Here is a 10,511-nt window from a genome sequence, read left to right as displayed (position 1 = left end):
TGTCCTTTTTGAGCTCAGTGCTTTCTTTCTTTTTTTTGCCTGCACGCAGTCTACATTGCTGACCGCAGGCTTTTTCTTGTTGTGGCGAGCAGGGGCTACTCTTCATTGTGATGCATGGGCTTCTCATTGCCGTGGCTTCCCTTGTTGTAGAGCACAAACTCCAGGCACATGGGCTTCAGTAGTTGCAGCCTGCAGGCTCTAGAGCACAGGCTTAGTAGTTGTGGCGCATGGGCTTAGTTGCTCCATGGCATGTGGGATCTTCCCAGACCTGGGATCAAACCCCTGTCCCCTGCATTGGCAGGCGGATACTTAACCACTGCGCCACCAGGGAAGTCCATCAGTGTATTAATTTTAAAAGATCAGTGTTCATGGATTTTCTTTTAAAAATGAGTATTATACAATGGGAATGTTTTTGTTTGAGAAATGAGAAATTTCATATATTCACCCTTAAAAAATGTTTTTATTTTTGCTAGTTTGCACTTGTGGTCATTCACTGGAGTATAGTAGAACCCCACCCCAAGTTGGGTTTGGTTATTGAGGGTGATATTAACATTGAAATGTTATAAGAATGTTACATAATTCAACTTTATAGGCACATGTTAGAGACTTCCAAAGTGTTCAAAAAATGGTTTGAGAGAACAGGGAATGGTGATTGGTTTGGTATGTTAAGGAAATTACTTGATGAGGCTTGACGTTTGAACTTCCAGGTTAAGTCAAAGAAGGGACCCTTCAGGCTTTTTTTATCAGCTTGCTCAGGAGGAATGGGAAGATGTTGTCCAGAAGATTAAAAGGGGTCAGTAATCAAACACTGAAAAATGGAGTCTAACTGTTTGACAAAACAGTGAATATTTGCTCTTAAAACTCCTGATTTCTTGATAAGGAACACCACACTTTTCTTTATGATAATAATTTATTATATTTTTTTGTTTGCAGCACACATTCATCTCATTGTGCAATATGGTTGTTGAAAATGCTTAAAAAATTTTAAATAAATTGCCTAAAGTATTTTTATCCTAGATTAATAAAAATGGGTGTTTGGAAGTGTTTATCAGATAATATAAGCAATTTACTAGAAGAGCAATTATTGATAGGCTCCTAAAATCTCAATTTCAAATTGTGGTATTAAGCAATGTGGTCTTACATTGTTTTCTACTGTAAGATATATATATATATTTTTGGCTGCACCATGCAGCTTAGGGGATCTTGGTTCCTTATCCAGGTATCGAACCCGGTCCCTGCATTGAAAGAGCAGAGTCCTAACCTCTGGCCTGCCAGGGAATTCCAGAAAAAAAATTTTTTTTGAATACAGTTTTTTCTTAGCATGACTTTTTTCTTTCCCCACATATTTCCCTTGTTTTAAACCAAAGGATCTCTAAATCAGTGGGTTGTTTTAGGATTTCTGTGAAATGAAACTGAACATAACTCAATGAGAGGTAGAAAGTAGAGGCACTGTAAATATGAAGAGAGTTCCTTTAGGACTTTAATTCCATGGAAGCCTTTAGGACTTTAGTTCATTTTAGAATGTCACGAGGGTAAACTGAAATCTTTTAATGTGGGAGCTGGCTGTGGTCAGGTGTTTCAAAATCCAGTATGTGGAGTTTAGGAAGCACACAATGAAACCAAAAGGATTAATGAGATAGACCCCAAGAGTCCAACTATAGTTTGTAACAAGGAGACAGTCTCCATTGCCAAATGCCTGGAAGCCATTCTGCCATTTCCCAGTGATGTATTGACATTCAAAGGCAGAGCTCCTTGCAGAGAAAATAAGATTTGTGCTATTTTTAGCATGACAACTGATACCCATTATGCTCCACTTAGACTTTGTTACTAACCAAAATAATACAGATTCTTTGATAAGTGATCTTTAAAAAAAAAATTTTATTTAGTCGGTTGTGCTGGGTCTTATTTGCGGCAGGCGGGCTCCTTAGTTGTGGCATGTGAACTCTTAGTTGCGGCATGCATGTGGGATCTAGTTATCTGACCAGAGATCCAGCCGGGGCCCCCTGCATTGGGAGCATGGATTCTTAACCACTGCACCACCAGGGAAGTCCCCTTTAATAAGTGATCTTAATTTTTATTTCTATTGTCTTTCATATTACACTTCAAATACAAGTCACTGTTATTAGTGCGTTATGCATAGTAACTTACTGAATCTTCATCTCTGAAAAAAGTACGTATTCTCGTTTCAGAAACGAAGGAATTTAGGACAAAGACAGGTTTAAAGACTCATGCAGTTCCATCCCAGCAAGTGGCTGGATCAGGATACGGAGCGGGTTGTGTGCTGTAATCGTGAGTAATGATTATTCAGTAGTAAAGCTGTTTCCTTTCCGTATTGCCCAGGTGGAGGAAATTTATTGGTCTTACATTTTGGTTTTGTTTGTAATTGTATTTCCCCACAGTGTTGATGTGAAAGAAAGATTATTTATTGGATAATTCAGGTCAGTTATTGTATACTCATTTAGATTCGATACATCCTCAATTGGTCCTCTGCAGGATTACGTGAAGACTTACCAGCAGGTATGTCTGCATTGGAAAAGAGTTAACATAATATCCAGTTCATCCACATGTGTGTACTGTCTCCATGCCCAATGCAAATGACAAGTCACATGTGGTTCTCTTTCCCAAGTAACAGAAAACAAAAGACCCTTAATCACATCAATAAAGAGTAGCTTAGGGACTTCCCTGCTGGTCCAGTGTTTAAGACTTAACCTTCCAATGCAGGGGGTGTGGGTTTGATCCCTGGTTGGGGAGCTAAGATCCCACATACCTCGCGGCAAAAAAATCAAAACATAAAACAGAAGCAATATTGTAACAAACTCAGTAAAGACTTAAAAATGGTTCACATCAAAAAAAGTAAAGAGTAGCTCATGTCTCACCAGCTTTGTTTTTTTTTTAAGTTGAGCCTTTATTTACTTATTTATTGGCTGCGTTGCATCTTGATGCACGCAGGCTTTCTCTAGTTGTGGCGAGCAGGGGCTACTCTTCGTTGCGGTGCGCAGGCTTCTCATTGCTGTGGCTTCTCGTTGCAGAGCATAGGCTCTAGGTGCGCAGGCTTCAGTATTTGCAGCTCGTGGGCTCAGTAGTTGTGGCTTGCAGGCTCTAGAGTGCAGGCTCAGTAGTTGTGGCTCACAGGCTTAGTTCTTCACGGAATGTGGGATCTTCCCGGACCAGGGCTCGAACCCGTGTCCCCTGCATTGGCAGGCGGATGCTTAACCACTGTGCCACCAGGGAAGTCCTCACCAGCTTACTTCTATGATAAGAAGATAAACTTTGCATGCCTTAGTCCTCCAGTCTCAGATGCTAGGTCTTGTCCCTGAGTCTCTGGAACTGAGCAGAGTTTGGCCTCCTGCTTGAATGTGAAGAGAAAATGGAAAAGCTGTTCTTTAGGGTGTGAGTAAGAAGTAGCACTTACTACTTAGGGAGAGTTTTGTATTTGTTATTCTAGTTTGTAGTACAGAGAAACGCCCAGTGCAGGAAATATTTCTGAATCCACTGCCCCACAGCAACCACTTGGAGACCCAAGTTTCCAGGCCTCTGAACTGCTTTCTCCTCGCTAGCAGGGTATGGGAGCAGCCCGCTGGCTAAACAGCTTTTTTGAAACCGTTTTCATCTCGCAGAAACAGCTTCCAACGTAAGTGGCCCACAAAATTTTAAGCTTTTACCTTAAAACTGTCACAGAGGACTTCCCTGGTGGAGCAGTGGTTAAGAATCTGCCTGCCAATGCAGGGACACGGGTTCGAGCCCTGGTTTTCGAAGATCCCACATGCCATTGAGCAACTAAGCCCATGAGCCACAACTACTGAGCCTGTGCTCTAGAGCCCGCGAGCCACAACTACTGAGCCTGCGTGCTGCAGCTACTAAAGCCCACGCGCCTAGAGCCCATGCTCTGCAACAAGAGAAGCCACCACAATGAGAAGCCGGCGCACTGCAAGGAAGAGTAGCCCCCGCGCCCCGCAACTAGAGAAAGCCCGCCCGCAGCAACGAAGACCCAATGCAGCCAAAAATAAATAATTTTTTTTAAAAAGCACCAAAAACTGTCACAGATAGTAATTTAAAATAAACAGGTCAAGGTCCAGGGAAGCACCTTCCCCGGTTAGCCCTACAGTCCTCTTTGCGCTGATCTGCGCTCCCTACTCGCCCCACCCCCAGCCCTGCTTCTCTCCGCCCACACTTTCCTCTGGAACCGGAATTGGAGTACACGGGGTGAAGTCCACACTTAACAGTCTCCTTTTCTGTAAGTCTGTGCTGCGTGGTCCCCCTTGTTCTGTCCTCAGTGTCTTGGGAAAGGCTCGACCGTATATCCCAGCATCCGGGATACAAGTAAATCCAGACATCACCTACAGGTCCGTTGCAGGTCGTGTATGTTTTCCTTTGGGTTTAAATTCACCCTGAAGCTGGTCCCTGCCCTTGGCTTTTCTGCCATTCGTCCACGTGGGAGCTGCCTTTCGACATTTTCTTGCTTGAAACCCTTTACCAGGACTTCCCTGGTGATCCAGTGGCTAAGGCTCCGTGCTCCCCATGCAGGGGGCCTGGGTTCCATCCCTGGTAAGGGAACTTGATCCCACATGCGGCAACTGAGTTCGCATGCCACAACTAAAGTTCCCTACATTCCGCAACTAAAGATCTTGCATGCTGCAAGGAAGATCTCGCAGGCAGCAAGCAAGATCCCGCACGTGGCAACGAAGATCCCGTGTGCTGCATAAATAAGTAAATACCCTTTACTACATCTACCCCCCAGCCTCGACCTCTCCGCCCCTGGAGGGCAGTGCTGGCTTCCCTGCTCCTGGAGAGGCCGCGTCCTCTCCCTGGTCCTGGGATTCTGGAGAGCTCGCCACGCCCCCTCCACCCTTCCTCCCAGACCCTTGCGTCTTCCTGTGGGTGGTCCTTCTGGTCTGCAGGCCTCCCCTTTGTAGCCAGCCCTTCCCCTTATCCCGTTGTGGAGGTGACCTGGGTCAGCCATGTGACAGCCATTGTTTTTCTGTATTCAGCGCAATTGGAAAATGTGCTCTTCTGGTAGGCAGCCATCTTTTTCAGTCGCATCCTTGCAAATAGGTAGGCGAGGTGGATCGGGGGAAGCAGAGACAGAGAAGGACTGAGAAAGAGAAAAACTGAGGAGAGAAGAATGTGGGAAAACGGATGAGAATATAGATGATGGCTGAGGATCTTGCAAAGAGACAGTAACATAAAAGAAATTTAGCCTTGAAAGTCACAGTTCTCTAAAATTAAAAAAAGTAATTAAAACAGGATCTGCAGGGGTAGGAGAGTAACATAGGGAGAGGAGTCCTGAGTCTGCTAGGAGGGGGAGCAACAGTGGTGAAGCACTTCGCACAGAGCGTCGGGGGCAAGGATAAAGGAGTTGGAAACTTGGCATTCAGGGCATTGTGATGCTGGGAGAGAAGCAGGAAAACTAGTGATTGGAGCAGCAGAGGAAGAGAGCGAGCAGGAAGGACGCATAGCCACCTGGGGTGCCAGAGAATGGGGTGGAAGTGAGCATAACAGGGATAGAAGGGGTTTACCCCCAAAGGCACAGAGGGAGCAGAGATGGGAAGGAAAGGCAGAAAGACATAGAGATTTAAGGCAGTCAAAGATTGAGGGGAAAGAGCAATGAGAGGGGAAACAAGTTGTAGAGCAGGCATGACATGTGTGAGGGTCGAAATAGGAGGGGAGAAACACCAGTAGAGCAGAGGGGAACAAAAAGAGAAAGAAATAGGGAGATAGATAAACAGAATGAAATGGAAATACATAGTAGAGTATTTAGAGGGGGGAAACCGGATTCAGGTGGGTGGTGTATTTGGATATGGATGATTAATTTGTGATAAATTGATTTGTGGCTTCAGAATCTGATTTCAAATTTGTTGCCTTAGGTTAGTTATACAGATGAGGACCTTAGGTTAGTTACACAGATGAGGATGACAATTGCAAAACTGTCTATAAGGTTTGTGCATTTAGTAATCATTTGTTTCAGAAGATAATACCCTTTTGTAATTCCTATTCAGCCCGGGGGCAGTGACTTGACTCAGACAGTTGTCGGTCACCCCGTTCCCTTTTCCTGACATGGGGTAGAGGACAGGGGAGAGGAGAAGTGGGGAAAGAAATGCCTATCACCACAAGGTGCCTCTTTAAAGAAATGTTAAAACTCTTGGGGGTTTTTTGGACTGAATTTACTTTTTTTTTCTTTTTTACAGTTAATTATTTGGAGTTTGAAATAAATCTTAATATGTCCAATTTCTACTTTTCTATAAATAATTACTGACTTCTGAACTTAGCTTTGGTGGCCTTCTATAATTAACTCATGTCGTTCTTTTCTACATATGATAGATTCTCAATAATTTAAATCTTTGACACCAGCATTTTTATTTTTTTATTTTTATGTTTTTTTGACCACGCCGCATGGCTTACGGGATCTTTGTTCCCCGACCAGGGATTGAACCCGCTCCCTCGGCAGTGAAAGCGCAGAGTCCTAACCACTGGACCGCCAGTGAATTCCTGACACCAGAAATTTTAGATTTAATGTAATTCACAAATTATTTCCCATTAAATATTTTTGACATTTTTGTTTGATGTTTGTGTGCTTCCTCCTCTTTATCTGAGACCTTGGAAAAGTACTTCAGTAAGTGATAAATAATTTTAGTCTATTTTGATGAGTACTTGGCAAAGATGTCAAATATCTTTTATATTAACATTCAAAATCTAGCTTAACCAGTTCCCTTCTATGCCATTTTCCTCCTTTTTCTGTGATCTGTTGAAATGGCGAGATGTGAGATGACGTTTCCATCAGGTCCCTCTTAACTGTCCTCTGCAAATGATGAAGGAAGGACTGGATTGACTTGGTACCTTCTTCCATCAGAGCCCCTGTATTCATGATGAAGAAGTTTGCTGATAGCTTCTTTCTAAGCTGACCCCTAAAAAGGTTTTCAGCTATGTTTTGCTATTCTGTATTTTTAATGTACACGGGGTGAAGTCCACTTCACATTAAAAATACATTAAATACATTAAATAAATACATTAAGAATACACTCACGTTACTGTGATTTTTCTGGAGAAGAATTACCAGAATTCTTCCTGTCATCACTGCACCCATGTTCTCCAGGACTCCATCTTCTCTCGGCTGGACAGTGCAACAGCCCATCACTATCTCCTTGTCTTGGATCTGCCCACACTCCCATTTGTTCCCTGTAAGATGCCTTCACTCCTCCACGTACAAACCTCCCCTTCTCCCTGTAGCCCTCAACCTGAAGCCTAAGCTCCTGGAATGCCATTCAAGCTTGGTAATCAGTGTGATCAGTTCTTGAACGAGAAGTTTCCATTGCTGAAGCACCTGAAAGATGGTGTTTTAAATGAGAGGGGAAATAAGGACAAACTCTGTCCACTGGCCCCTCAGGTGGCCTTTTCAGAATTCCATTACACAGGGTTCTATTCACTCAATTTAGACCTCTTCAGAAATGTCTCCCGTCTGGGCCTCAGGGAGCCCACTTGTAACATGGAGATGAGAGACTAGACCAGAAACTCTCAGTTTGAGCAACAGTGACTCCTGAAATGATTGGCCAGATTGGCTGTGTTTCTGTGTGTGGCAGTTCTTTTTGGAGAGAGTATCTAACTGTACTTAGTATTTAAAATGGGTCTCAGTCCTCAAAACTGAAAAAGAAAAACAAAAATGCTAGGATGGAGGCAGGAATGGGGGGGTCAGAGTAAGAGAGACAATAGTCAGATGTCTTCTGCAAATGAGCAGTTTATTTATAAAGCTCAATGGCACACTTTTAACATACCCACTTTCCTGTTTTCTACCCATGTGCTTTCGATTTAGGAGTTCTAGGAAAAGAGCTTCATTTCTGCATATTATACTGTTCTCTGTGTATTCAGAAGGAGGCAAGCAGCGGGTGAATTTTTGAAATATTTTTCTAGACCCATTGGTAATGTCCTCAATCCTCAGGTGAACAAAGAACTAGTTTTCAGGAAAAGCCACAGCAAATCATGTTTCTTTTTTCCTACGTGGAAGAATTTCTGCGTTTCATCTGAATATTTTACCCACTTTGTAGCAAGAGAAAGAGCCCTAGGCTGTAGACAGTGAGGTGAATACCTTTGGGGATGCACTGAAGTGTGAACACAGGTCAGATCTCAGAAGGGCTGACGGGAAGCCTCCTTATTAATAGTGTTTGAGAATCTCTCCCCTCTTTGAAGAGTTCTATGGGAATACAAAAGTTTATTTATTATTTGAACTCTCATAGGAAATTTTCTTGTCCATAACTTATCACTTTCTCCATCCATATGTAAAATAAATGTGTTCTTTCATCCTCCATTGGTGCTGCAGCTCCACCAGAGACAAGGGAAATTCTTGGTCATGAACTGCTACACTTGCCATCCGGCTCCTGTGAACTCATTGTTGCTTGACTTGGAGGAGCCTGAGGCGGGCTGATTTTTGTTTTTTGCTTTCCTTCATATATTACCGTATTTTTATTAGTTTCATTTATTGATGTCTCTTTGTTGTGGTGACAGCCGGGGTCGGGGGAGGTACTCAACTTGCTCATGTGCAAAGGGTGTGATATTGACCGAAGATGATGGTGAAAATTCTTCAACGTGCTCCGGCGGACTTAGGCAGCATGTGGTGAAACTTTGAAGCCAGTTCCCGTGCCTAGAACCAGCCCAGCACGGACCAGGAGGTGCTCTGTGGAGGGAGGAAAGCATCCCCTCCCCAGCAGTGGTACCTTGCCTGGGGACTTTTAGAAAAAAGAGTTGAAACACCATAATTCGAAAAGACACATGCACCCCAGTGTTCATTGCAGCACTATTTACAACAGGCAGGACATGGAAGCAACCTAAGTGTCCATCAACAGAGGAGTGGATATGGAAGATGTGGCACATATATACAATGGAATATTACTCAGCCATAAAAAGAATGAAATAATGCCATTTGCAGCAACATGGATGGACCTAGAGATTGTCATACTGAGTGAAGTCAGAAAGAGAAAGACAAGTATCATATGATATCGCTTATATGTGGAATCTAAAAAAAAGTGTACAAATGAACTTACCTACAAAACAGAAATAGAGTTATAACAATTTTGGTCTTAAAATAACCTCTAGGGTTTTTTATTCAGTTTATAGTTCACAGACCTCTGACTTGATGATTTAGAGCAACATCTTTCAACACAATGATTTCTCTTGCACGTGACAGGGACAGACACAGCAGAGGCCCAATGAGCATACAGGGTCCTTCAATACCATCCAAACTCAAATGCTGAGGTTCCTGGGCAAGTTTTTTATTATCATTATCGGTTTAAATTTCTAATATTCCATTTTTCAAATATAACGTGTATTTATTATGTTTTGAATTTTGCTTGATATCATATTATGTAGAGACAATGTTAGACTTTACTCCAAGTCTGTAACTCTGGAAAATATTGAAGGTTAAAGACCTCCCTTTCTTCTTTTGCGTGGAAGGAAACAGTTTATTTGCTAAGAAGTACACTTCCCCGTTAATTTCAGTAAGACTCCTGATAGCCCCCTTGTTTACTTAGAAACCAGCCAGATGAGAATCCTCCAAATTCCCATCCATTGCCTTATTGTTTGTCTTCAGTTACCTCTGGATATAATGGCAGTTACCATGATTTAATCAAAAGTTACTTATGCTTTTCTCCTCTCCCAGGGGGCCTATGTTTTGAACCCCTTTTAAGCATGGTAATTCAGAACAACAGCGCTGCCGGAACTTAACCAAGCATAGGTGACTTTAGTGTAAAACATCCCCCAGGTACGTAAGCTCGTGCCACCTGGTCATCCACTCCACCATATGGGAGTTTTCCCACTTGTTGACCTCTTGGTGTAAAAAAAAAGTTCTTTTCTGGTCTGAATTTTAAGGCTTTACAGATTTTATGGCTGGAGCATTCTCTATATTGTAATAATCATTTGGAATAAAACCTGTCCCTACCTAAGTCTGACAGTGGTAAATATTTCAGTCATTCCATCTGAACTCAAAAATGTGTATTTTTTAATTTTCTAGGGCAGGGTTTGTGTGTGTGTCTCAAACTATATCCTTGTGTTTTTTACATTTTTGAATTGTTTGCATCTGTTTCATAATGAAATACAGGGAGACATATCAAAATCTTCCTGTGATTTAGGAAATTTAGGGGTTTTTTTTTCCCTTGTGAATATATTTATCTTCCTGCAACAAAACTCTCCATTCAAAAAATGACTTTCCCCTATAATTGGCTTCTCCTCTATTCTTCTGTGTTTAATGAAAAGTTCCACTATCGACTCATTTCTTTGCTTGGAATCATGGAAGTCCATGCTGAAATGGCTTTTTTGCCAACATGGCTAGTTAGAAATATTGTATAATACAGAGTAATCTACCTAATAGGGTTCACAAAATGAGTCACTGCAACTTTTAAAATATGATATATCTTCTTGTATTTATATATGTGCTACACCAGGACATTCTCCTTACTAAATACCCTTAGAAATATTGCAACTTAATTATTCTTTAGATGGAAATAAATCCCAATGTCTTCTAAAGGCTG

This window comes from Delphinapterus leucas, chromosome 20 (genome assembly GCF_059928025.1).
Source record: "Delphinapterus leucas isolate spDelLeu-1000000601 "Yukka" chromosome 20, BTC_Dleu_Yukka2, whole genome shotgun sequence".
NCBI lineage: Eukaryota > Metazoa > Chordata > Mammalia > Artiodactyla > Monodontidae > Delphinapterus > Delphinapterus leucas.
This window is presented reverse-complemented; position numbering follows the sequence as displayed.